Below are 22,848 nucleotides of genomic sequence, written 5' to 3' on the forward strand. Positions count from 1 at the left end.
GGACATATTCATCACTCCAAAAAGAAACCAATGCCCATGAGTATTTACTGCCCACTGTCCCTCCCCTATCTCATGTCACCCCTTAATTCATTCTTATTCTCCATGGATTTCTCTCTTATACAGTTTAAATTGAATGGGATCATGAATTTGTGACTTTTTATGTCTGGTTACTTTCACTTAAAGCTTTCACAGATCATCTACTTTGTAAGCAAAAAAAAAAAAAAAAACACCGGTTCAGAAAAGCACAAGTTCAGAACACTGCTTGTGCACACACTAAGATGTTTTCCCAAGGCATATGCAGTCTATGACCTCCAACTAGGTGATAGCTCTTGTACACGAAAATAAAGATAGTTTAATCAATAAAATGGGAGACGTGACTAGGGACACAGTAGGCTGACTTCATCGTAACACAACAGATACAAAAAGTGATGTGGCTCCGAGGAACAGGGCTCTTGACCCAAGAGGTCTTGAGTCCCCCAGTCCCATCTTTAAAGTTTTAATTGTCTCTAGTTTCTTTTTCCCCCCAACTGTGCGTCGACCACTTTCAACACCTACCTGCCGTGCTGGCCGCAGCAACTACTGGTCCAAGTTGACCAACTGGAGGCCTCCTTTCATGTGCCTGCTCACTTGGCCAGTAAGGATGAAAGAGAAGTCACCCTGCATTTGATCAGAGGCCTTTGTGATTCCTCGATTCCGTGAAACATTTGGAGTCCCATGACAGTGAACTATCTCACAGATGTCATGCAGGATAGAACAAGAGCACTATTTCCGGCATTTAGCATGCATCTATCAATCTAGAGAATATATTAGGCAATCCTCAGTTGAGGATCAGTTTGCTTTCTCTTGGGAAATTCAGCAGCATACATTCATAGCCTCATCCTAAGGTTATGTCAACTTTCCTGATCTCTACACCACGATATAGCCTACAGAAATCTTGACTATATTGGCTTCCAGATTAGATTATGAGTGGTCAAGACAGCACAGTAGAAAGACCCTGCACTCACCCTCTTCTTGAGCACACCAAAACCACATCTGCAACACAGTCAGTGAAAAAGACTGGGATGCCAAAGATCCTGCCGGTCCCCTTTATTACTGGCATTATATTGTTATGCCAATTGGCATTATACTGTTACGACCTGAAGGTCTATGTGCAAGAAAGTGGGAGGTAAACTGATGCCTTTTTTTAAATAAGCGTCTAGGACATGCAGGGACCCCAATTCCTAATTAAAGGACAATTTGCTGCATCTTTTATCTCCTACTGTGAAGAAAGAACTACTTCAAAATCAGTAGGCCTCTTTGAAGTGCGAAAACAGCATTATGTCACACTTGAGATTACTTCCTCAAACCATTTTTCAGTGGTCTCCAAAGCCTCCCAGTTTTGAGTACCTGTGGCCTTGTCACTCAAAACATCACCTGGCAGATCTCAGTGTTGGCCTTGCCCATGGTAGGAATGGATGGCAAGTCCCTGGAGGACTCAACAGGAATCTTGATTGACTTTCCACCAAAAAATCTTTCTGGTTCACCATATCATTGGCATTATACCATTAGATCTGAAATTCAGAAGTATCCAGCACTCTGGAACACACCTATGGCTAAGTATGCAGGAGGTAATCACAGAAACCTACGACTGCAGAATAAGTTCATACATTTGCCCACAGAAAATTTATAACTTCGTAATCAGTTCCAAGCATGTTTCTGAGACTAACAGAGACTGAATCCTAATCACGAAACATCAAGTATGGGTTTAGAGCTTCCCGTTATAAGTTGGATGCTACAAGGCTGAAAAGCATGAGGTCAAGTGGGCACCCCCAGGGTTAGGCAGGTAGTAGTGTTTGTGGTGAGCACCAAGCAAATCTAAGGGCATGTTTAAGTTACAAATGACTCCACACCCCCGTCGTTCCCTACCTCTGCTGCACTTATACCTCTTAGCTCACTCCTGTGACCCCATAGAGAGAACCAGGCGACCCGGAGGGATAAGCAAAGCCCTGGTTCATAGACGGATTCATCTAATACATAACAGTGAATTGTTAGTGGACTGTTGCCATCCCACGACTCCTTCGAGGACACCCTAAAAGAGGGAAAATTCTCCCAGTGGGCTATGTTCAGTCAGTACACTTGGATCATTTCTTATGAAGGGGTCCAAGAAGGGTATTCAGAATAGCATGCATCAGCAGATGAGTCGTCTGGCTGCTCAGGACCCTGGCAGCAGCAAGACTAGAGACAAGGTGGTCTGGGGAAGAGGCCGTGTAGAAGGACCTATAGGAATAGACACAGCCTAAGTTGGTTTTTTCTTCTTAATGACAGGACAGTGATTCATCACAGAAGAGGTGCTCAGCAAGTGGACAGGATGGCTTGTCTAGAAGTCTGCCAGCTGCAGTGCTCAGTACCCAAGTGCTTACAAAAAAGGGCAAGGCATTCTGTGGGTCCAGCATCAGGTGTGTGTGATGCAGCCTTGGAAGACCTCTCCAGCACATCCTTGGCTTTCCCCACCTCCACGTCAGCACCTGTGTGCCTGACTCCTTTCTTCAGTACCACGGGAGCTCGCTCAGCTGCAAACTGGAAAGTGCAAGGGAGCTAACGCCCTTGAGGGTGCCCACCTCCCAGTCAATATGGCAGAGGGAGCCACCGAGTGACTGTCAACCACCCATCACATGGGAGCGTTACCAGGAGCATGCTATGCAGAACTGTACAGAGGCTCCCCGCGGGACTGAACCCCCGATTCCCGTGATGGTGAGCTCACTCTAACACAACCCTCGACTTTCTCTTTCCCCCGGTTCTGCTTTCCTCACTGTTTCACCCATGCTTCCCGGGGTCACCGGCCAGGTGAACTACCTGAGCCCGAATTCCTCGTCTCACGGTTGGCTCTCTGGGAAAGCCCAACTAAAATGTCTGATGCTTTGCAGGGGTTATGGTCAGGCTGGCGATGAAGGTTTATTCCCCTCCCACCCCCCCGCCCCGGGCCACCAAATTCATGTTGAAGCACTAATCCCAATATGAAAGCCTTAGGAGGTTGGAGCTTTGGGAAAGTAATTTGGTTTAGGTGAAGTCATACGGTGGACCCCATGATGGGATTAGTAACCTTAAGAGGAAAGAGACCTTGCCAAGTGGCTCAGTGCTAAAGAACCCATCTGCCAACGCAGGAGACATGGGTTCGACCTCTGGGTTGGCAATATCCCCTGGAAGAAATGGCAACCCACTCTAGTATTCTTGCCTGGAAAATTCCATGGACAGAGGACCCTGGCGGGATACAATCTACAGGGTCACAAGGAAACATGAATGGACTGAGCGCGCACACACATGAGGAAGGAGACCAGAGCGCCTTTGCTTTCTAACTTATGAAAGCAGACCGTCGTCCGTAAGCCAGGAGACCTCTCATCAGAACCCAACTCTTGGCACACTAACCTCGGGCTTCCCAGCCTCCTCATCCCTTCAGGCCCAGCAGTTCTATGGCTTTTCAACCCCCACACCCATCCCAAGAGTGTGTTTCAGCTACACTCTCCCCAGTGGTGTTTCTGGGTTCACATCTCTGCTTCTCTGGGAGAAGTTTGGCTCTCCTAGTAAAGGTAGCCATGGAACAAGGGTGGAGGTCACGCTGACGGAGCGCGTGCCCTCAGGGTCCCTGGCACTGACCGGAGCTGTCACGGGCCTGTCCCCAGGTCCTTCCTGTTCCTCCCAGTCTGATGCAGGAGCCTCCCCCTCCAAGTATGTATCTGAGATAGCAGATTCCTGGTCTCCCCATCAGCACACCAAAAGACAAAGAAAAACTTCTGTGTCCCCACAAAGAACACTAGCTAAGCCAAGTGTGACAGAAGAAAGCTAACATTTTTAGAGGTAAGGGGGATAGCATTAACTACAGGGTGAACAGTTTAATATTTTGTAAAGATCTTATGAGCCCTTTTTCTGCTTGTCCTTGTACATCCCTTTAGTAGGTCAAGACAACATTCTGTCCTTAAATTTTTGCCAGCAATATGCTTGGAGTGCCCTTAAGCCGTTAATGAGACATGAAGTTGTTTGCTAAATTCGTGAAATAAACATTTTGTCCCTCAGATTTCTAGCCAGGCCCGACATATGGAATTTCCACCTGGGCATCTGGGGCTGGACTTTCAATCCTGGTTTTCATATCAACAAAAATCCTCCTAGAGGAAGCAGCTGCCTGCAAGTTGGACCATAAGCTTAGAAAATTCAGCTCAATGGTAGAGAAATCTAGGTAGCAAGACTTAGGTTTTCCTGAAAACCTAGCAATTGAAAAATAGTTGTGGACTACTTGGGTATGTTAACTGATGTTTGATATATGTAAAGTATGTTTCGGTGAAAGCTTTAGACTCTGCTAGGATCATGACAAATAGTTGCTGCGTATCTTTGAGTCATGAAGTTAGAATTTTATGCTTTACCCTTAATCCCGTGAATACTCAAAATGTCAAAGATTTAGATATCTAGTAAGACATAGCCAACTGCTACCTCACATTACTGCGACTTGTCATGCTGGGCTTTTTAAATTTGTAGAAAAAGACTACTTGCTTCTTATATCCTTTGACAATTTCTGGTGCCATTGCCAAGTTCAATTTTAAAATCATGTTTCCAAAGTGAGATTTCTGGCTTAATGTTAACATTTTAAATAAGAATTTCTCATTAAAGATGACAATTTATACCTGAGGCCACGTGAAGTGACATCATATGGTGTTCACTATCTAAATTTCTTCTCCGAATCCTGTATTTACCTGCTTTAGCATAGGACCCTGGGTCTGGGAGACCAGAGTCCATGCTCTCCAGCAGGAATGGCATCAATTACATTTCAAAAGGTAGGTGAGCTTGGTGTAGGGTGAGGCAATTCAACACAGGATCAAGGTTCCTCTGAAGGAACATAGGGCAAAAGCAAAGATGGTCAAGGCAGAGGACATTCCCCACTGATGTCCTCAAAACCCTGGAGTTTCCCACCTGGCAGCTGCCAGAGGGGTGTCCTTTGGCACCACCTGGTGGCCAGAGGGCATCACAACGACTTGGAGATGAGATGCCTGAGAAAGCTTGACAGATGCTGAAGCTAAAACTAATACTTTGGCCACCTGATGCGAAGAACTGACTCACTTGATAAGACCCTGATGCTGGGGAAAATTGATGGCGGGAGGAGAAGGGGATGACAGAGGATGAGATGGTTGGATGGTATCACTGACCCAATGGACATGAGTTTGAGTAAGCTCCAGGAGTCGGTGATGGACAGGAAAGCCTGGAGGGCTGCAATCCATGGGGCTGCAGAGAGTCGGACGTGACTGAGCTAAAGCCTACCAGGGGAGACGCTAGGCTGCTGCGACCAGAACTTAATCTAGACACTGGAAATCTCAGGGCAGCCCTAAAACCTACTCGGCATCACAGTAGGCTTTGGCACACCTTTTCTCTAGCTTCATCCCTTCTGCTGACCCTGGCTTGGCTCATAACGTGACCTGGCCACAGAACACAGACCTCCCTAAGGAGCTCCCAACCACACTGAACCTGGGGCAGCTGGATAAGCCAGAGATGCTGTTCACAGGCAGTAAGAAGTGCTAAGGTGAGACATGCGGGTCTCTGGAGAGTCCCGTGCACGCTCTGTCTGGGGAGGTCAGGGATGCAGTCTCTTTACCATGAAGGCACTCAAGTCACATCAAGCTAAGCAGGACTTGGGAGAAGTCCTATCCCAGATCCAGTCTGCAGGGGGATGGCCGTGGTGACCTGGTCCTGACAGTAACATCCCTGCTGAGATGGTTTTTACGCTCACTGGCTATCAGACCGATGAAGACATGGGCCATCTGCTTGCCACAGTCGTCATTCTCTGACTACCTCTAATATACGCGAATGTCTTCCCTGCCTCCGATGAGGCTTGGAAAGCACTTGATCAAGTGCAAATTGCAGAGTCAAGAAGGCATTTTGTGTACAGATTACACTATGCTCACTACATCTGCATGTGTCTAAGTATGTTCCTGATGAGATCATAAAACTTTGTCATGCAATAATCAGAGAATAAAGTCATTTCTATGGTTCATTCCTTTCCTCAGCAGTAAGACAAGAATAAAGGGTCAGAAATAGAGGGGCACAGTGGCATTTATATTTTCCCTTCTGAGTCATGGACAAGGATAGTCTAGTTTGGAAGCCCATAGCCCAGCCCAAATTGACAAAGCTGACAGGTGTTTTCCAAGAATGGCTTCAGGGTAACTTTTGGAAACTATAAAATATATCCACATAACAAGAAGAGCAAAACTGAATTGCATAAAAAGCCAGTTAAGGTGGCGATTTTGCCAAATGCACTCACTGCCACCTGTCATGTGTGGTAAATTTCAGCCTATGATAGATAAAAATGATGATCCTTAAAGTCCTTATTATATATAAGTCAGTTAAAGGGCTTTGTGTAAATTAACTTTACTCTTTTCAGTGACAACGTGATTTCAGACTCAAGAGATGGTAAACTCCTTGGAGACTCTCTAGACTCTGAGGGGCACAAGCCCAGGGGTTAAAAGGGTGCCCCCACATTCAGTGCCGGGGTGGAGAGGGTGAGCCACCCAGCAGGACACACCTGGTCCAGTCTGCATGGCCATGTGGGTGAGCACACAGTCTGCACTTGAGGTTGACCCTCAAAAGCAAGGACTTGTGACACCAACCTCTTAACTAGCAGGTGTCCCCGACGGTTGCATCAAGTTATCACAAAATGCCTCCATGGCTCACAGCTCTTTCTGGAAACTTCTCTCACCAGGAGAGACAGGTGCAGCCACAGATGACCTCCCCCCACCCCTCCGATTCCATCACTCCAGGTGGTGGAAGGCAGGACATCACCCCACCCAGGGTAGCTTCAGACCTCGTCTGTGTGCTTCACTTCATTTCGGTTCAATTTTTTAAACAAATTGAAGATTTGTTGCAACTCTGCATATCGGCAGTGCTTCCAATGTGGGCTCACTGCGGGTCTGTCACAATGTGTGATTCTCACAATATTTCAAACTCTTCATTATTCTATTTGGTATGGTGACCGGGGATGCCATGAATCACACCATAGAGATGTGTCCCGAAGGCTCCAACTGGCCATTCCACCATATCTCCTTTACTTTCTGCCTCTGTGACCCAAGGTTAAATATTGAAATTAGGCCAGTGAGTGACCTACAATTGCCACCAAACAATCAAGTGAAAGGAGAGTTGCCTGTCTCACTTTATATCAAAAGTGAGAAATGATTAGGCTTAGTGAGGGAGGAACGACAAAAGCTAAGACAGGCTGAAAGGTAGGCCTCTTGGGCCAGATAGTCAAGTGGTGAACGCCAAGGGAAAGTTTTTGAAGGAATGAAAGTGCTACTCCAGTGAACACACAAAGAAAGCTCAGCCTCATTGCTGACATGGAGAAAAAGTTTTACTGGTCTTGCTAGAACAAATGAGCCACAACATTCCCTTAAGACAAAGCCTAGTCCAGAGCAAAACCCTAACTTTCTGCGATATGATGTCAGGGAGGTGAGGAAGCTGCAGGCATTTAAACCAACAGGCAGAGTTCAGTTCAGCAGGTTTAAGGAAGTCATCTCCTTAACTTAGAAGCCACAAGGGCTGATGTAGAAGCTGCAGCAAGTTACCCCAAAGATCTAGCTCAGATCACTAAACATGGCTACACTAAGCCAGTATTTTTAAAGGCAGAAAAGCAGCCTCATGCTGGAGAATCTCATAGCTGAAGAGAAGTCAATACCCGGCTTCAAAGTTTTAAAGGCCCAGTTGACTTGTTCCGGGCTCATGCAGCTGGGGACTTAAGTGGAAGCCAATGTTCACTTGCAATTTCAAACTCATAGGGCCCTTAGTCATGCTAGATTGTGCCACTCTGCACAGGCAGAGTCAAAGTCTGAATGACAGCACATTCTGTTAACGTGGTTTCCTGAGTATTTTATGTTTACTATTGAGATCTACTGCTCAGGAAAAGATTCCTTTCCAAGTACTATTGCCCACTGACAATGCACCTGGCCACCCGAGAGCACTCTGATGATGCAATGAGATTATCTTGTTACACATGGTTGTTAACATCCGTTCTGCAGCCGTGATCGAGAAGTCATTCTGACTTTCACGTCACATTAAGTACACTTCATAAGGCTATAGCTGCTGTAAAGAGTGATTCCTCTGAATCTGGGCAAAGTAAATTGAAAATCTTCTGGAAAGGATTCACCATTCTACACGCCATGAAGAACAGTTGTCATTCATGGCAAGAGGTCAAGATAAACATTCACAGGAGTTAGGAAGAAATCGATTCCAACCCTCATGGGTGACTGAGGGATTCAAAACTTCAGGAGAGAAGTAGTCATAGAGATGACAGAACCAGCAAGAGGACTAGAATGAGAGCTGGAGCCTAGATGTGACGAGATTGCTGCAGTCTACGATAATTTAATGGGTGAGCAGTTGCTCCTTATGGAGAGACAAGGGATCTACCTGGTCAAGAGCCGTGAAGACTGCTGAAATGACAGGATTAAGAGAGTTCCAGCAACTTAGTCAAAAGCAGCAACAGGGTTTAGGAGGACTGACTCAAAATCTGAAAGTTCTGTGGGTAAAATGCCAGACAGTATGCTGTCTACAGAGAAATCCATGAAAGGAAGCATCAAGTATGTCAAGCTTGTTTTGAGACATTACCACAACTACCAACTTTCAACCACCACACCGGTAAGTCAATGGCCATCAACATTGAGGCAAGATCCTCCCCCAGTGAAAAGATTCCAACTCACTGAAGGTTCAGGTGGCTAGCAACTTTTAGCAATAAGGAATTTAATGTACATTTAGAAATGCTATTGCACACTTGATAGACTATTGGGAAACCAAAAAATTTGTGTAACACTGATTTGTGCTTTTTTTGTGGTCAGAAACTGAACCTGTAGCATCTCCAGGTAAGCCTGTCATGCACAGCACTAGCTCCCTTGTCAGAATTCCTATAAGAACAAACTTTTAATAGCTGGTCAATCCAAAGAACTTCTAAGAGTGATAGAAGCTCTATCTTGGTTCAAGAATCCAGTCTTGATTCTGAAAGATTAAACCTTTACTATTTCTATTCTTAAATCACTGAACAGACCCTCTATTCCCAGGTATTGAGGACAAGACCTAGCAAGATCTCCACAAATCAGAGGATAAAAATCACAGTGAACCATTCAAGGCTCAAATCTTGCTGCCCAAGGGAAGTTGGGCACATTCCTAAGTTTCATGGGGCACAGCAGGAAATTGAGGCAGAAACAAGAGGCTACTGAGGAGATGCAATGTGGTTTCTATTATGCCATCAGGTAAGGATGTTCAGTTGCTCAGTCGTGTCCAACTCTTTGCAACCCCATGAACTGCAGCATGCCAGGCCTCCCGGTCCATCACCAACTCCCAGAGTTTATGCAAACTCATGTCCATTGAGTCAGTAATGCCATCCAACCATCTCATCCTCTCATCCCCTTCTCCTACCCTCAATCTTTCCCAGCATCAGGGTCTTAAGGATGTACTGGCTTCAAAATCTGAAGTTACTTAGTAGAGAATATGAACTGAATTGAATATGAATTCTTAAGTGAAATGGACTGGATTGAGCTCTGTTCTGTTGACTCAAACAGCCAATGATCCAGAAGTGTCCTTGAAGAAAGATCTTGACCACCTTGATGGGTGACTGGACTTCTTTCAGAGATTAAGGAAGCAGATATGACCTTCCTGGATGTTCAGTTTCACGTGTCAAACTACAAGGAGGTGACTGTCATCTAGCAGGGGGGTCTTTTTCCAAAAAGGAACTTAGGACTTTAGATCTTCCACCTAGAACCACCTCCAGAACCAATTCATTGTTTTGACAGTTCTTCAAAGTTCTAAACACAGGGTTCACCATTTGACCCAGTCATTCCTGTTAAAACTGCTTAAATCCATGTTTTCAATTCTCTTTATCTGTACCCTGATGTTGACTGCATACGTAAGAGCCAAGATGTAGAAACAACTCATTATCCGTCAACAGGTGATGAGAAGTAAATCTTGGTATATCCAGGCAGTTGATTCTTATTCAGACCCAAGAACTGAATTTCTGACACATTGTTACAACATGGACATAATTTGACGTTCTTCTAAATGAAATAAGCCCTACAGGACGACAAATGCTTTATGACCAAAGGGTAAAAAGCAGAATAAGCAAGTTACACTTGGAAAGTAGACTAGAGATTGTCAAGGGCTTCCTAGGTGGCGCTGGTGGTAAAGAACCCACCTGCCAATGCAGGAAACATAAGAGACGTGGGTTCAATCCCTGGGTCAGGAAGATCCCCTGGAAAAGAAAATGGCAACCCACTCCAGGATTCTTGCCTGGAAAATCCCACAGACAAAGGAGCCTGGTGGGCTATGGGGTCGCACAGAGTTGAACCAACTTAGCATACATGCAAGCACACACAAGGGTTAGGGAAGGGTAGGGGTGGGAGCCCCTTGCTTAATTGTTGCAGAGTTTTTGTGGAGCGATTGACAAGTTACACTAACAATATTGTATGACCATCACTAATGATGGCCAATTGTACACTTAGGATGTTTCAAAAGGCAAATTTTATGCTGTATGCATTTCAACACGAAAGATGTCTTCAGGGAAAAAGACAACTCACCTGCTTTAGGGGATGAGATGAAATAGCTAAGAGCTCAGCTGTTAGAGCCAATGTTTTTTATCCTCCTTAAACTTCATACATTCAAGCCATAACCCTCAGTGTGATAGTATCTAGCAGTGGGGGCCAGGAGAGATGCTCGGCTTCGATGAGGTCATGAAGGTAGAGTCCCATCATGGAGCCAGTATCCTTTCAAGGAGACAAAGACGGGAGTGCTTGGAGGCTGCTGTGTACAAGTGAGAAAGTGCCCTCAAACACCCAGTCTGCTAACACCTAGATCCTGGACTTCCCAGCCTCCAGAACTGAGAAAGATGTCTGTTTCTAGCCATCTGGTCTATGATGTTTCGTTACAACATGTAGAAGCGGGGCTCCAGCTGGGGCCAGGGCATGAAAGCAGGCCCTCCGGCCCTCCTCCTTCCCTCCTCCTCAGACAACACTGTACAGTCTTGCCCCAGAGCTCAGAGGCGGCTCCACAGTTTGGAAGGTTGAGAAAGGGGGCTGAAGAACACTTCATTGTCCCAGAGTCAGCATGCATGAGTTTACAGAGAGCAGATACCCAGTTCAGTCCTGCCCAGCTCCTCCCCCCTTCCCTGTGCTCAAGTCCCTTTCACTCCTGTCCAAAGACAACCCTGCTAGAGAGGAGTGAGAAGGCTGATCCAGGAAAGCAGGTCCTTCTCACTCTTGCTGAAGGCAGTCAGTGAGCTGCAAAAAAGCATCCTGCTCTGCAATCTAGAAGCTACCAGATTCAGAGACAGTAGAAACCCAGAGATCGCAATGGGAGATGCCACTTCCTGGAAGGCCAGTCCTTTGCAGCCTTCACTTAAAACCTGAAGCTCCTTGTAGAATCCATTGTGAGATCCCTCCAGCTGTCCTGGACCACTTGCTGGGGGTTGTGAACATGTACTGAAAGAGCCCGAGGATGTAGCAGAGAATTGAGATGAATGCAAAAGCAACAATTGAGTAAACTAAACTTCAATCCCAAATGAAGATCTTGCCTATATAGCAGCGGTCTTAATTTACCTTGTTAATAAAAAAGAGGGTGGGATGTTGCGAAAGAACAGCATGTATATTATCTATGGTGAAACAGGTCACCAGCCCAGGTGGGATGCATGAGACAAGTGCTCGAGCCTGGTGCACTGGGAAGACCCAGAGGAGTCGGGTGGAGAGGGAGGTGGGAGGGGGGATCAGGATGGGGAATACGTGTAAATCTATTGCTGATTCATGTCAATGTATGACAAAACCCACTGAAAAAATAAATAAATTAATTAATTAATTTAAAAAAAAAGTCAACCATTCAGATTGCCAGTGGGTGAAGATTCATCAGCACCAAATATGAGATCAAGGTTTGATAGGCCAGATCTTTTGAAAATTCATACGTGACTTGCAAAAGTACTCGTCCCTGAAGTGTCTTAAATCTTCAGAACAGAGACTCTAAAGTGTTTGAGGTAAGAAAGGGGCTTGACAATCTAGGTGGAGGGGGTCTTCCTGATCTAGATGTTGAAGCTGAAATGACCTTACCACCCAGCATTGAATTTCAAGCATGAAACCAAAAGCAGTGGATTTTCTCATCTATTCAGGAATTTTAGTCCAAGAGGATCACAGAAAGGTTTTCCATAGACACACCTATAAAAATAGTTTACAGTTTATCAGTTCCTCGAAACACTATAGAATTAGCATATGGTGATGTCCCTTTCAATGTTCAAACTACCATACACTCATTTCACATGCATGCGAGGCTATGCACAAAATCCTTCAAGCTAGGTAATGAGCAGTACATGAACCAAGACTTCCAGATGTACACAAGTTGGGTTTCAAAGAGGCAGAGGGAACCAAGAGTCAAACTGCCAACATTCACTGGATCATGGAGAAAGCAAGGGAATTTCAGAAAAAGTCTACTTCCCCTTCATTGACTATATGGATCACAACAAACTGGAAAATTCTTAAAGAGATAGGAGTACCAGATGACCTCCCATCTCCTGAGAAAACTGTACGTGGGTCAAGAAGCAATGTAACAGAAACAGGCATGAAACAATGGACAGGTTCAAAATTGAGAAAAGGAGTACAAGACTATATTGTCACCTGTTTAACTTACACATAAGAGTACATCATGCAAAATGCCAGCTGGATGAATCACAAGCTGGAATCAAGACTGTCAGGTAAAATAACCTCAGATATGCAGATTATACCACTCTAATGGCAGAAAGTGAAGAGGAACTAAAGAGTCTCTTGATAGTAAGAGAATGAAAAGGGTGGCTTGAAACTCAAACTAAGATCATGGCACCCGCTCCCACCATTTCATGGCAAATAGATGGAAAAAGTAGAAGCAGTGACAGATTTTCTTGGGCTCCAAAAATCACTGCAGATGGTGACTACAGCCATGAAATTAAAAGGTGCTTGCTCCTTGAAAGAAAAGCTATGACAAACCTAGATAGCATATTAAAAAGTTAGCCTCCAATTAAAATAGGTTTTTTTTTTTTTAAAAGCAGAGACGTCACTTTGCCAACAAAGGTAGTCACATAGGGAAGTAAGAGATTGTCCATAAAGAAGGCTGAAAGTCAAAGAATTGATGCTTTTTGAATTGTGGTTCTGGAGAAGACTCTTGAGTCCCTTGGACATCAAGGAGTTCAAACCAGTCAACCCTAAAGGAGATCAACTCTGAATAGTCACTGGAAGGACTGATGCTGACGCTCCCATACTTTGGCCTCCTGACGCAGATTCATTAGGAAAGACTGATGCTGGGAAAGACAGAAGACAAAGGGAACAGGGAGTGGCAAAGTGTGAGATGGTTAAATAGCAAACTCGGAGACAGTGGAGGACAGAGGAGCCTGGCATGCTGCCGTCTATGAGGCCGCAAAGAGATACGGCTTAGCAACTGGACAATAACCACTGCTGTGAATCTCTCAGCATTTAGCTTGCGGGGCATCAGGCTAAGGATCCCAGCCTGGTGACCCTCAGGCATCAGGGCAGCGTCCACATTTGACAGATGCTTTCCCTTATTCTCACTAACTCCGACATCCTTCACCTCCACTTAAGGGGGCAACACTCCCTACAAGAAGCACCTGGACAAGGGAAAGCTGAAGAAGTGCAGCTCTTGCAGACAGGAAGCAAGCGTTTCCGGCACCCAGGAAGCCCCCGGGGCCAGCAGGCGAGTCCTGCCCAGCCAGGCACATCTTCCACCTTCCTCATGCAGTAGTGCAGGCTCAGTGCTGCCCGAGCAGCTCAGGTTTGGTGGCACCAACCCCTACTGGGAACTAAAGGAGGTGAAGGAGCCAAAGCAAGCTTGCTTGCCGGTTCTCGGTGAGCTCACAAGCGAGACAGCACAGAGGGCCCGCTGTGATCCTGAAGCAACAGGACCTACACATCCCCCAAGCTGGATCACAGCAGAGGCCACACCCAAGCACTCAACACCCCTGGAGCTGGACATTCTTATAGGAGAAGCTCCAAGGAAACTGCAGCTTGAGCCCCAGAAACACCCCTATAGTCAAAACATCCTCCCTGCCCTCAGGGAGTTTCCCGTCTGGGGAGACAATAGCTGAGAAGGTTCAACTTTGACATTCATTGAAAGGCACCAGCAAGCCCTGCAGTTTCACCTTCACAACATTCAAAAGCACAGTGGGGCACCGGCTCCAAGGAAGGCCCCAAGATCCACAGGGCAGCCCCCCAGAAGCACCCGCCTCTGGATCCTGGCTGCAGTTCACTCTGCCAGCCTCTCCCCCAGGTTTGCTTAGTAGGCAAATCTGGCAAAGTTATATACATATATATAATTCAGAAAAGCTAAAACTAAGGTCATTTCGTACCAGGCAAATGGAAACTAAGAGGCAGGGGCATTGAGAACGACAGGATCAGGCTCCCAGGTTATGGCCTTGCATCCTGTTACCAGCTTCATCTCCCAAGGCAGGCATCCCTCTGCCTCCTGGTGTGTGGTCTTTTGTGGTCGGTAGGAAGTGACAGACCCACTTGAAACTGCACGAGATGGCCTCCCAGGACAGCAAGCTGCTTTTTCACACCTCTCAGGAAAGAGGCTGACCCAGCCTGGACCACGAGGAGGAATGTCCCTTGTGAGGCCTGAAATCTGCACATGCAGGGCAAACTTCCTGGGTTTAAAAAAAATCCTCCGATTCAGGAAGGTTCTTTGTCCGGCTCTGACTGCAAGCTCCAAGGTGCCTTCGCACTTGTGAGTGACGTGTGGGAAGAGTTCCACACCCACTTGAGTGACAGCCTCCCCCAAACCACCTCCCAGTCACCCAGCACCCCCACCCCCATAGCCAGAGTCCCCATAAGTTGGGCCTGCCACACACCAGGGCACATCAGGCATTACCTAAAACTCAAATGTCTCATCCCCAATCTTTTCTCTCAGCGATCCAGGAAGCCCATCGGACTGCAGCCTATCATAGGCCCCAGGGTGCAGCCGTCAGAACTTAGTGGGCAGCAGGTTAGGATGCCCTCCCCTTTGTGTTCAGGGGCTGAGCTGTGTGTTCTTGGGGAGCTGAGCATCCAGCAGAGAACACTGTTCATCCTCTGTCCCAGTGTGAACTGTGGATGTTTTAGTCCTAAGGTTCCCAAATATATGCAGCACGTGAGAAAATCAAGGATGGGCGAGGCTATTCCCCAGTCTTCTCCCCCATTTTCAGCTAGTTACTATGACATCAGCTGGGTCCAATCACACTCACTGATGACATCCCGTTCATTCTGTTTTAGGGGAAACACCGCAATGCCAAGTCTCGGCGAAGCGAACCCAGGACCCCGTTTGTTGAATCTCGCCCACCCACCACACAAACCCCAGCCCCCTGCGCCTTATCCACCGTGGGTGGCCTTTCCTAGCCCTTGGAACCACCCCCCGGGGCCCCTGGGCCCACCTGCCTCAAGTCAACACTGTCATCCAGTTTCACAAGAGGATTAAAGTTTAAAATCAGATCATGTTCCCTGGCAGTTCCAGACGTGTTTTCTGGGTGAGGCCTGTGAGGGAACAACTTGGTTTGAGTTCAAATTTAGAGATTCGTCATTCCCAGGGGGAGGAATTGGTACAGGATCTACCTTGACACCTGGAGATTCCAGGCAGCTGGGACTGGTTGGGTGCAGTGGGAGGGAGCCACTTGCAAAGTGACTTGCTGGAGAAACAGCTGGTGCCCTTCTCCCTGGTCTTAGCCAGTTGACGCACCTCTCCCAGGATTCAGTCTCCGATCTTCCCTACCCATCCCTCCATCGTCCAGATTCAGGTGCTTCCAGGGGAAGGGACTGGGGAGCCCACCTCGTCTTGGGGAGGTCTCATGAGGCTGGACCACAAGAGCTAAAGCATCCCTCCATCGTCCAGATTCAGGTGCTTCCAGGGGAAGGGACTGGGGAGCCCACCTCGTCTTGGGGAGGTCTCATGAGGCTGGACCACAAGAGCTAAAGCCAATCTCTGCAGTTTGACCCTCACAACAGAGCGCTTGTGGCTACAAGACCGGAAAAAGGTCAATCTTCATCCCAAATCCCAAGAAGGGCAGTACTAAAGAATGTTCAAACTACAGGACAGTTGCACTCATCTCCCACGCTAGTAAGGTCATGCTCAAAGATCCAGCAAGGCTCTTGTCTTTGAATTCCACTGCCAGGCCCCACCGTTAGCCTATCGGTTCTTATCACTAGCCTAGGAGACCCCGCGTGACACACAGGATTCTACAAGAGGCTTGGAACCTGTGAGGGACAAACGGCTGCTTCTGACACACCCGAGTCAGCTCCCCAGCTACTCAGGGAACAAGAGTCAAGTCCTGGGCCAAGGAGGCCAAGATTTAAGGGTGGGGCCTTGAAGCTGCTAGATCTGTTCACCTGCTCTAGCAGAGAGCAGTCTGTGAAAGTCTGCAACACATCCCCAAGCACTCTCCTCTGGGTGAATGGTAGCTCGAACCCTGGAGGGCTCTGTTAGGGCCCACTATGCCACACTCCTTCCATCCCACACTGTTAATAAGAGTGAGTATTCCCTCTGAGCACGGCTCCAGCAAGAGGGGCCCAAGGCATCACGGAAATCCATCCAGTACACGGCAGCCAGCTCGGCTCCTCCTGGGCCACAAGCTCTGATGCCTTGTTCTTCTGCCACTGCCTGCTTTCAAGCCTCTTTAGACCGAAAAGGAAGTAAAGTCTACTCAAGTCCTGACCTCTACTTAGACTGAGGTTGCAGATATGTGCCTTAGTGAGTCAGATGAACCCCTTTTCTGTTTTAAATGCAGCTAAAGCTGCCCAACACTTCAGGACTCCAGTCAAGGCCACGTTTGATGCTCCAGCTGTTCCAAGTCCACACAGCCACACAGGTTTAGGCCAATTGTCGCCATTGAGACTAAACTTTGGCCAACACGGGCACAGAGCCATCCCTTCTGCACAAGCAGCCCATCTACACCCAGGAGCATGCAGAACAGCGAGCACCAGTCTTTCTCCAGACACACCAGGAAACCCCCTCTCTTCCAGGTGGGATTATTAAAATGATGCACTTGGTGAGAAGTTAATTGCATACCAGTGCAGAGTCTGAGCCAAATTCTCCCCACCAAGCTCCAGCCACTGCAAAAGGGGCTCATCTATGTGCTATTAGTTCCTTCAGGGCACCGCCTTCTAGAAACCTCAAGGGCAAGTGAATCAATATCGGGTTGGAGCACGTAGGAGAAGCCCAGGTTGGGTGAGCTTACAGCAGAAGCGTGCTGCAGTACTCAGCACAGTCATGGATTCACCACCACAAGAGCTGGAGCCAGCAGCCAGGTCCTCAAGCAGGAGTCTGAGGATTCCCAGGCAAAAAAACTCAAAACGTTTGCCTCGATTTGCATTCTGTAATCCCTAAAGTGACGCTCCCAAGCCACTTCCAAGTCTTTACAGGTGTAAGAGGTATAGAATCACCTCCCTCATCTGAATTCAGACCCTTCAAGTGGTTACACAGACTTCCTCTCACTTCCTCCACCAGTAATCCATTCATTTTCAGTTTGATTAAAAACCCTTGCCAGGGGAGAGTCTGTTTCCAACACCAAGCCCTAGCAGTCCTACAAAGCCTAGCAGAATTGCCGTTTTAGCTGAGAAAAGCTGGCTCAAAACTCAACGTTCAAAAAACTAAGATGGCATCTAGTCTCATTGCTTCATGCAAATAGGGGGAGAAGTGAAAATGGTGACAGATTTTATTTTCTTGGGCTCCAAATGCAGCCATGACATTAAAAGATGCTTGCTACTTGGAAGGAAGGCTATAACAAACCTAGGACAGAGTATTAAGCAGAGACGCTCTGCTGACAAAGGTCCATCTATTAAAGCTACAATTTCTCCAACAGTCATGTACGGATGTGAGAGCTGGACCATAAAAGGCCACCAAGTGCCGAAAAATTGATGCTTCCACATCGTGGTGTTGAAGATACTTGAAAGTCCCTTGGACAGCAAGGAGATCACACCAGTCAATCCTAAAGGAAATCTACCCTGAATATTCATTGGAATGACTGATGCTGAAGCTGAAACTCCAATACTTTGGCCACCTGATGTGAAGAGCCAACTCGCTGGAAAAGACCTTGATGCTGGAAAAGATCATGCTGCAGTCCATGGGGTCACAAAGTGTCAGACACGGCTGAAAAAACCACCCCCACCAAGCTGTTCTACTCCTCCCCTGGGAGCCCCCAAGTTTACCACAGCAAAGCATGTAGTCAGATCATCCATCTTGATGAACTAGCTTAAGTGACCAGATCACCCACCACCCAGTTGTCCAAGCTAAAAACCAAGCATCACCGGGCTTTCTTTGCCCTTAATTTCCACTGCCTGCACATCAAGTTTATCTACTTCCTGTTCCCACACACTGTAAGCTAAATTCAAATTTTACTGCAGCCTTAAGGCAGAGGACAATGAGTGAGCAATTTGTTAGCAGTAGTTACAGAATAGACAATGGACCAATCTGGTGAATGTAGTGATAGTCCCCCATCAGGAGGACTTTTTGTGGCATTTCTAAAACAGCCCTTCCCAAAGACCCACCTTGTCAACTCCCAGGTGAAATAAAAAATGTGTTATGGGGAAATATCTAGAGAACTCAAAAATGCCACCAGAACGTGTAGAGTCTGCTCCTCCGGGGGAAGTGAAACACGGTGTATTTGTAACAGATGTATGTTCTCCTGCACAGAGGTGTCTGCTATACTGCCTGTCACACTTTAATGGAAGTTTTAGAAGCTTTGGTAAGACACGTACAAGAATTTCAAATGAAGTGCAAAAGTAGTCATTGATATTAATCCAAAAATGTAGGTGTTTCAACATTCACTTATGTAAACAAACTGGCCACCACAGGCATCAGTACCTAGAAAACTCCCCTGGTCAATAATGTGTTAAGGCCTTTCCTCCAAGGAGACATTCTCATGCCTTAGGAAAATAAGGAACCTTATATGCCCCCATGTCTCTGTAGCTCCTCCAGCTCCCTGGCACCCAACATGCCTTTCCTCCAGTCCCCGGAGTACTTTCCCATTTGTGTCTAACTTTTCAGTGCCCATCATTAACACAATGGGTCTTTCAACAAGCATGAGCCCATGAGTTGCCAAAGGCCAAGATTTTGTTTTGCAATATTCAGATAGGTTTGGCTTGATTCCACTCCCTCTCCCCCCAGTCAAGGGTTATACTCAAGTATCAGTATTTCGGCACTGGATAGTGGAATGGCTGGGGGTGGGCAACCCAAGGGAGGGGAGGTAAGTTTTGTGAACCAGTCCTGAACTATTGTGACACAAACTGACACCCACCCAATGGCTGGCTCCACATTCACTCTGCCTGGGATTAAGCAGTTACAACTTCCAAGTTCTAGACGTTACCAAGACCACCACTGAACATTTCGCTCAGTCTTAGCACTCTTAGAATTAAATGACCTCTTCCCTCTGGTTTCTAGTGGTTCTGTAACTGAGGATCACTTCAACACCCACAGCATACCAGGCAGACACCAGGTGAGTGGTTGACGTGCAGAAATCATGCTTCCTGACCTACACGGTCTCCATCCTACAGGAGAAAGTTTCTCAAGGGCCCACGTTCTCTCCCCTGCATGTCATCGTCTCCACGGTGGCCAACACAGCATCCTCCAGTCTTGGGAATCTCAAAGGGACATAGATGTACCAGCCTCCTGAGAAACTACAGGCTGAAGATACACAGGGCTTCAAAGGGATGGGCATACACAGGAGACTGAAAGCCTTGAAGTTATATCTAGATGCCAACAGCTCCCAGATGTTACTGGTGCTGCCTGATGCCATTAACTCTGGAGAGAAATAAGCTCAGACTCTGACACCAGCCTCACCCTCTGCGATCTCCTTTTTGATCTATTGACTTAAACCCTTCAGGGTTCATGTCTGCATACAGAGGCTCTTATTATCCAATCCCAAAGCCATCATTAAGGGACTGGAGCTCACCTGACCAGGAGCAAGGAGCCTGGGGCTCCTCCAGTTCCACACTGAAGGGGCATCAAGAGCCACCTGCGGCCACCACCACTCTCCGGCTGCCCTTGGACACAAAAGTACTTCATGGCCACAACAGCCAGGCTGAGGAATTGGGCCACAGATCTCTGGGCAGCAGAAGATGCTGAGTAGCCCCCTAATATGACAAATGTCCTGGTGGCTATTTTAAGGGGTGCCATTTTAAGCTGCAGTTGAGCATTTTCAAATGGGAGTCAGACTCAGGGATGGGCTGGAGAGCAACATTTATAATCATTGATACTTTGGTAGGACACCTGGCCTGGTTGGGGGTTTTCTCCAAGGTCAAGTACTCCGGAACAGGTGGTAAACCTATGGTGTAAATGCTATTGTCAGTGAAAGTCAGCAAACATCTTGCCTCCTTCCCCTCTCCAAGGGGCTCAGAGGCTAGGGGTTGGGACTCTGGGCTTGGGAAAGGATGCTAATGACAGGTGAGACGGGCAGGTCCAGTCTTCCATATTATGAAGGGTTGAATTGTCTTCTCCATGCCCCAGTCACACATCCAGGTCCTAAATCCCAGTACCTCAGGATAAGACCTTATTTGAAAACAGCACCACTGCAGGGGTTGTCAAGACAACTTCATACTGGAATTGAGTGGGCCTTGATCTAGTGACTAGTATCTTTAGGAGGGTGAAGGAGGTATGGACACTCAGGGATATTGCCATGTGAATGTACATGTGAGGCTGCCAGGGCTAACACCATGACAGGCAGCCCGGACCTAAGTTTCGGTTTCCCCCGAAATGGTAAGATTCCCTACCCCCATCAGGCCACCTGGAGCCAGCCAATCAATATGGGCCCAGTAAGAAAAAGGGAATCTATCAGGGGAAAGCTGAAAAGCCCGCAAACACCCAAGTTTAAAAAAGGCCCACGAAAGTTTGGACCAATAAAATTGCTTTGCAAACATGTAACCAATCTGCTTAAGCCAGCTACCAACTGCTTATGCTCACCCTATAAATTTGTGTAACAGCTTGGGCTCAGGGCTCTCTGACCCCACACCACTGCGTTGGATGCGGCAGGAGCCCTGACTCGAGTCAGCAATAAACTCCCCTTTTTGCAAGTTGCATTGTCTTGGAAGCCTTCTCTCTTCCCGCTCAGGGATTCGGACATCGGGCATAACAGTAGAGACAGAGGAAGAAAGCAGCAATTAATTGCCAGCAGACCCCAGCAGGGAGACAGGCACACAAGATTCTTCCTCATGCCCTTCAGGAGGAACCAACTCTGTCAATGCCTTGATCTCAGACATCCAGCCTCAAGATTGGACAATGTTTAAGCCACTTATCTTGAGATATCTTGCAAGGCCCAAGTCTCTGAAGTCAGGCAGGCTCCTCACACCTAGACATTAGAAGGATCAGACAATGCAAGCTGTTGTGTATGAAGTGATGACAGAAAAATATGAAGATGGGTCAGTAAGGAGTGAAGAGGACATAGCCTCCCTGAGGTATGTTTATTAGATCTAGAAACCTATGCAGTGATAAAGTTCTTAGAGGTATATCCATCGGGCATAACCTCAAAGGGGAAGTCTTCTGTATGCAAAAGTTGCACAGTTTGCAGGGAACTGCCAACCCCTACAGCACCAGTGGAGCTTCCCCGGTGACTCAGCGGTAAAGAGTCTGCCTGTAACGCAGGAAACTCAGGAAACTTGCGTTCCATAACTGGGTTGGGAAGATCCCCTGGAGGAGGGTATGGGAACCTACTCCAGTATTCTTCCCTGGAGAATTCCATGGACAGAGGAGCCTGGCAAGCTACAGTCCATATCGTTGCAAAGAATTGGACACAGCTGAAGCCAACTGAGCACACACACACAGCACTAGTTACGAATTAATCACCTGGCTGCAAAGCTCAGCGCTCTGACACAGCCTATGAAACGTGTTTTCATCTGAGCAGCTCGGGGAGGGACCCAGTAACAAGCTCGCACTCAGAGTCAGAGGTTAAGGACTCACTTCTTGCCTTGGAAGAATTTATATTCCAGAGATTAACATTCATATAAGGTTCATATAGGTAGGTCAGGGTTTTGAGTTATTAAACCTCTTTGACAAAGTCCTGGGGGACAAAAAGCAGAGATCTTGCTGTGATGGCCCTGCCCTCAACAGTTCTCCCTACTAGGAGAGCAGCCCAAGGGTACAGCCCCCCAGGTTTCCAGGACAGGAGGGGATAACCTGTAGCTAACTTTACCATCATCCCCATCCCCCATTCATAGTTAAAATTTATTGTAGCCTTAATGCACAGGATATAATGACTTCAAGCAACTCCTGTTATCAGAAGCTATAGAGAATGGGTAACTGACCATTCTGGTGAGTGTAGGGTTAACCCCACCCCCACAAAAATCCACCTCATGGGAAATCCAGTAAAAAGAACTCAGAGGAAATAACCCACAGGACTAAAAATACCGCCAGAAAAGTCTCCTCTTTCAAGGGAAAGCAGTGACCCCCGTGGTGTATTTGTAATAGTCTGTTCCTCTGCACAGAGGTGCCTGTGACTCTGCCCTACTACACTAATGAAGTATTAGAATGTTTTAGTAAGATGTGCAAAGTTTCAAATACATAAAGGGCAAAAAAAAAGTTGCTGATATTTACGCAAACTTGTTTCAACATTCACTGACATAAATTGTTGGTCACAGGCATTGGTTTCTACAAAAATCCTCTGGCAACGTAATTGGACTATAGATGGATGGGAAACAGAATAAGATCCATTAAATGCCAACTTGCTTGTCCAAGTTGTAACTTGCCTTTATTAAGCCTCCTGTAATTTTTCTTGCAAATTGCATCTACTCCAGGAGTCACTGGAGCCTAGACTTATCACAAGATTCCTTTAACCACCCCCTATAGATAACACCCGATATGGGTCAGTGAAGAGTTGCCCAA

The 22,848-nt window shown here is 46.9% G+C and overlaps 1 long non-coding RNA gene across 1 annotated transcript; it reads right to left on the minus strand.

Moving 5' to 3' along the window:
• Positions 1–7,180: 7,180 nt before the first annotated feature.
• On the minus strand, positions 7,181–20,797 carry LOC122696149. Its single transcript, XR_006341699.1, has 3 exons — positions 20,663–20,797; positions 16,694–16,698; positions 7,181–7,190 (listed from the first exon to the last, which is right to left on the minus strand). It is a non-coding gene; the product is annotated as an uncharacterized LOC122696149 (long non-coding RNA).
• Positions 20,798–22,848: the final 2,051 nt, after the last annotated feature.

This window comes from Cervus elaphus, chromosome 6, assembly GCF_910594005.1.
Source record: "Cervus elaphus chromosome 6, mCerEla1.1, whole genome shotgun sequence".
NCBI lineage: Eukaryota > Metazoa > Chordata > Mammalia > Artiodactyla > Cervidae > Cervus > Cervus elaphus.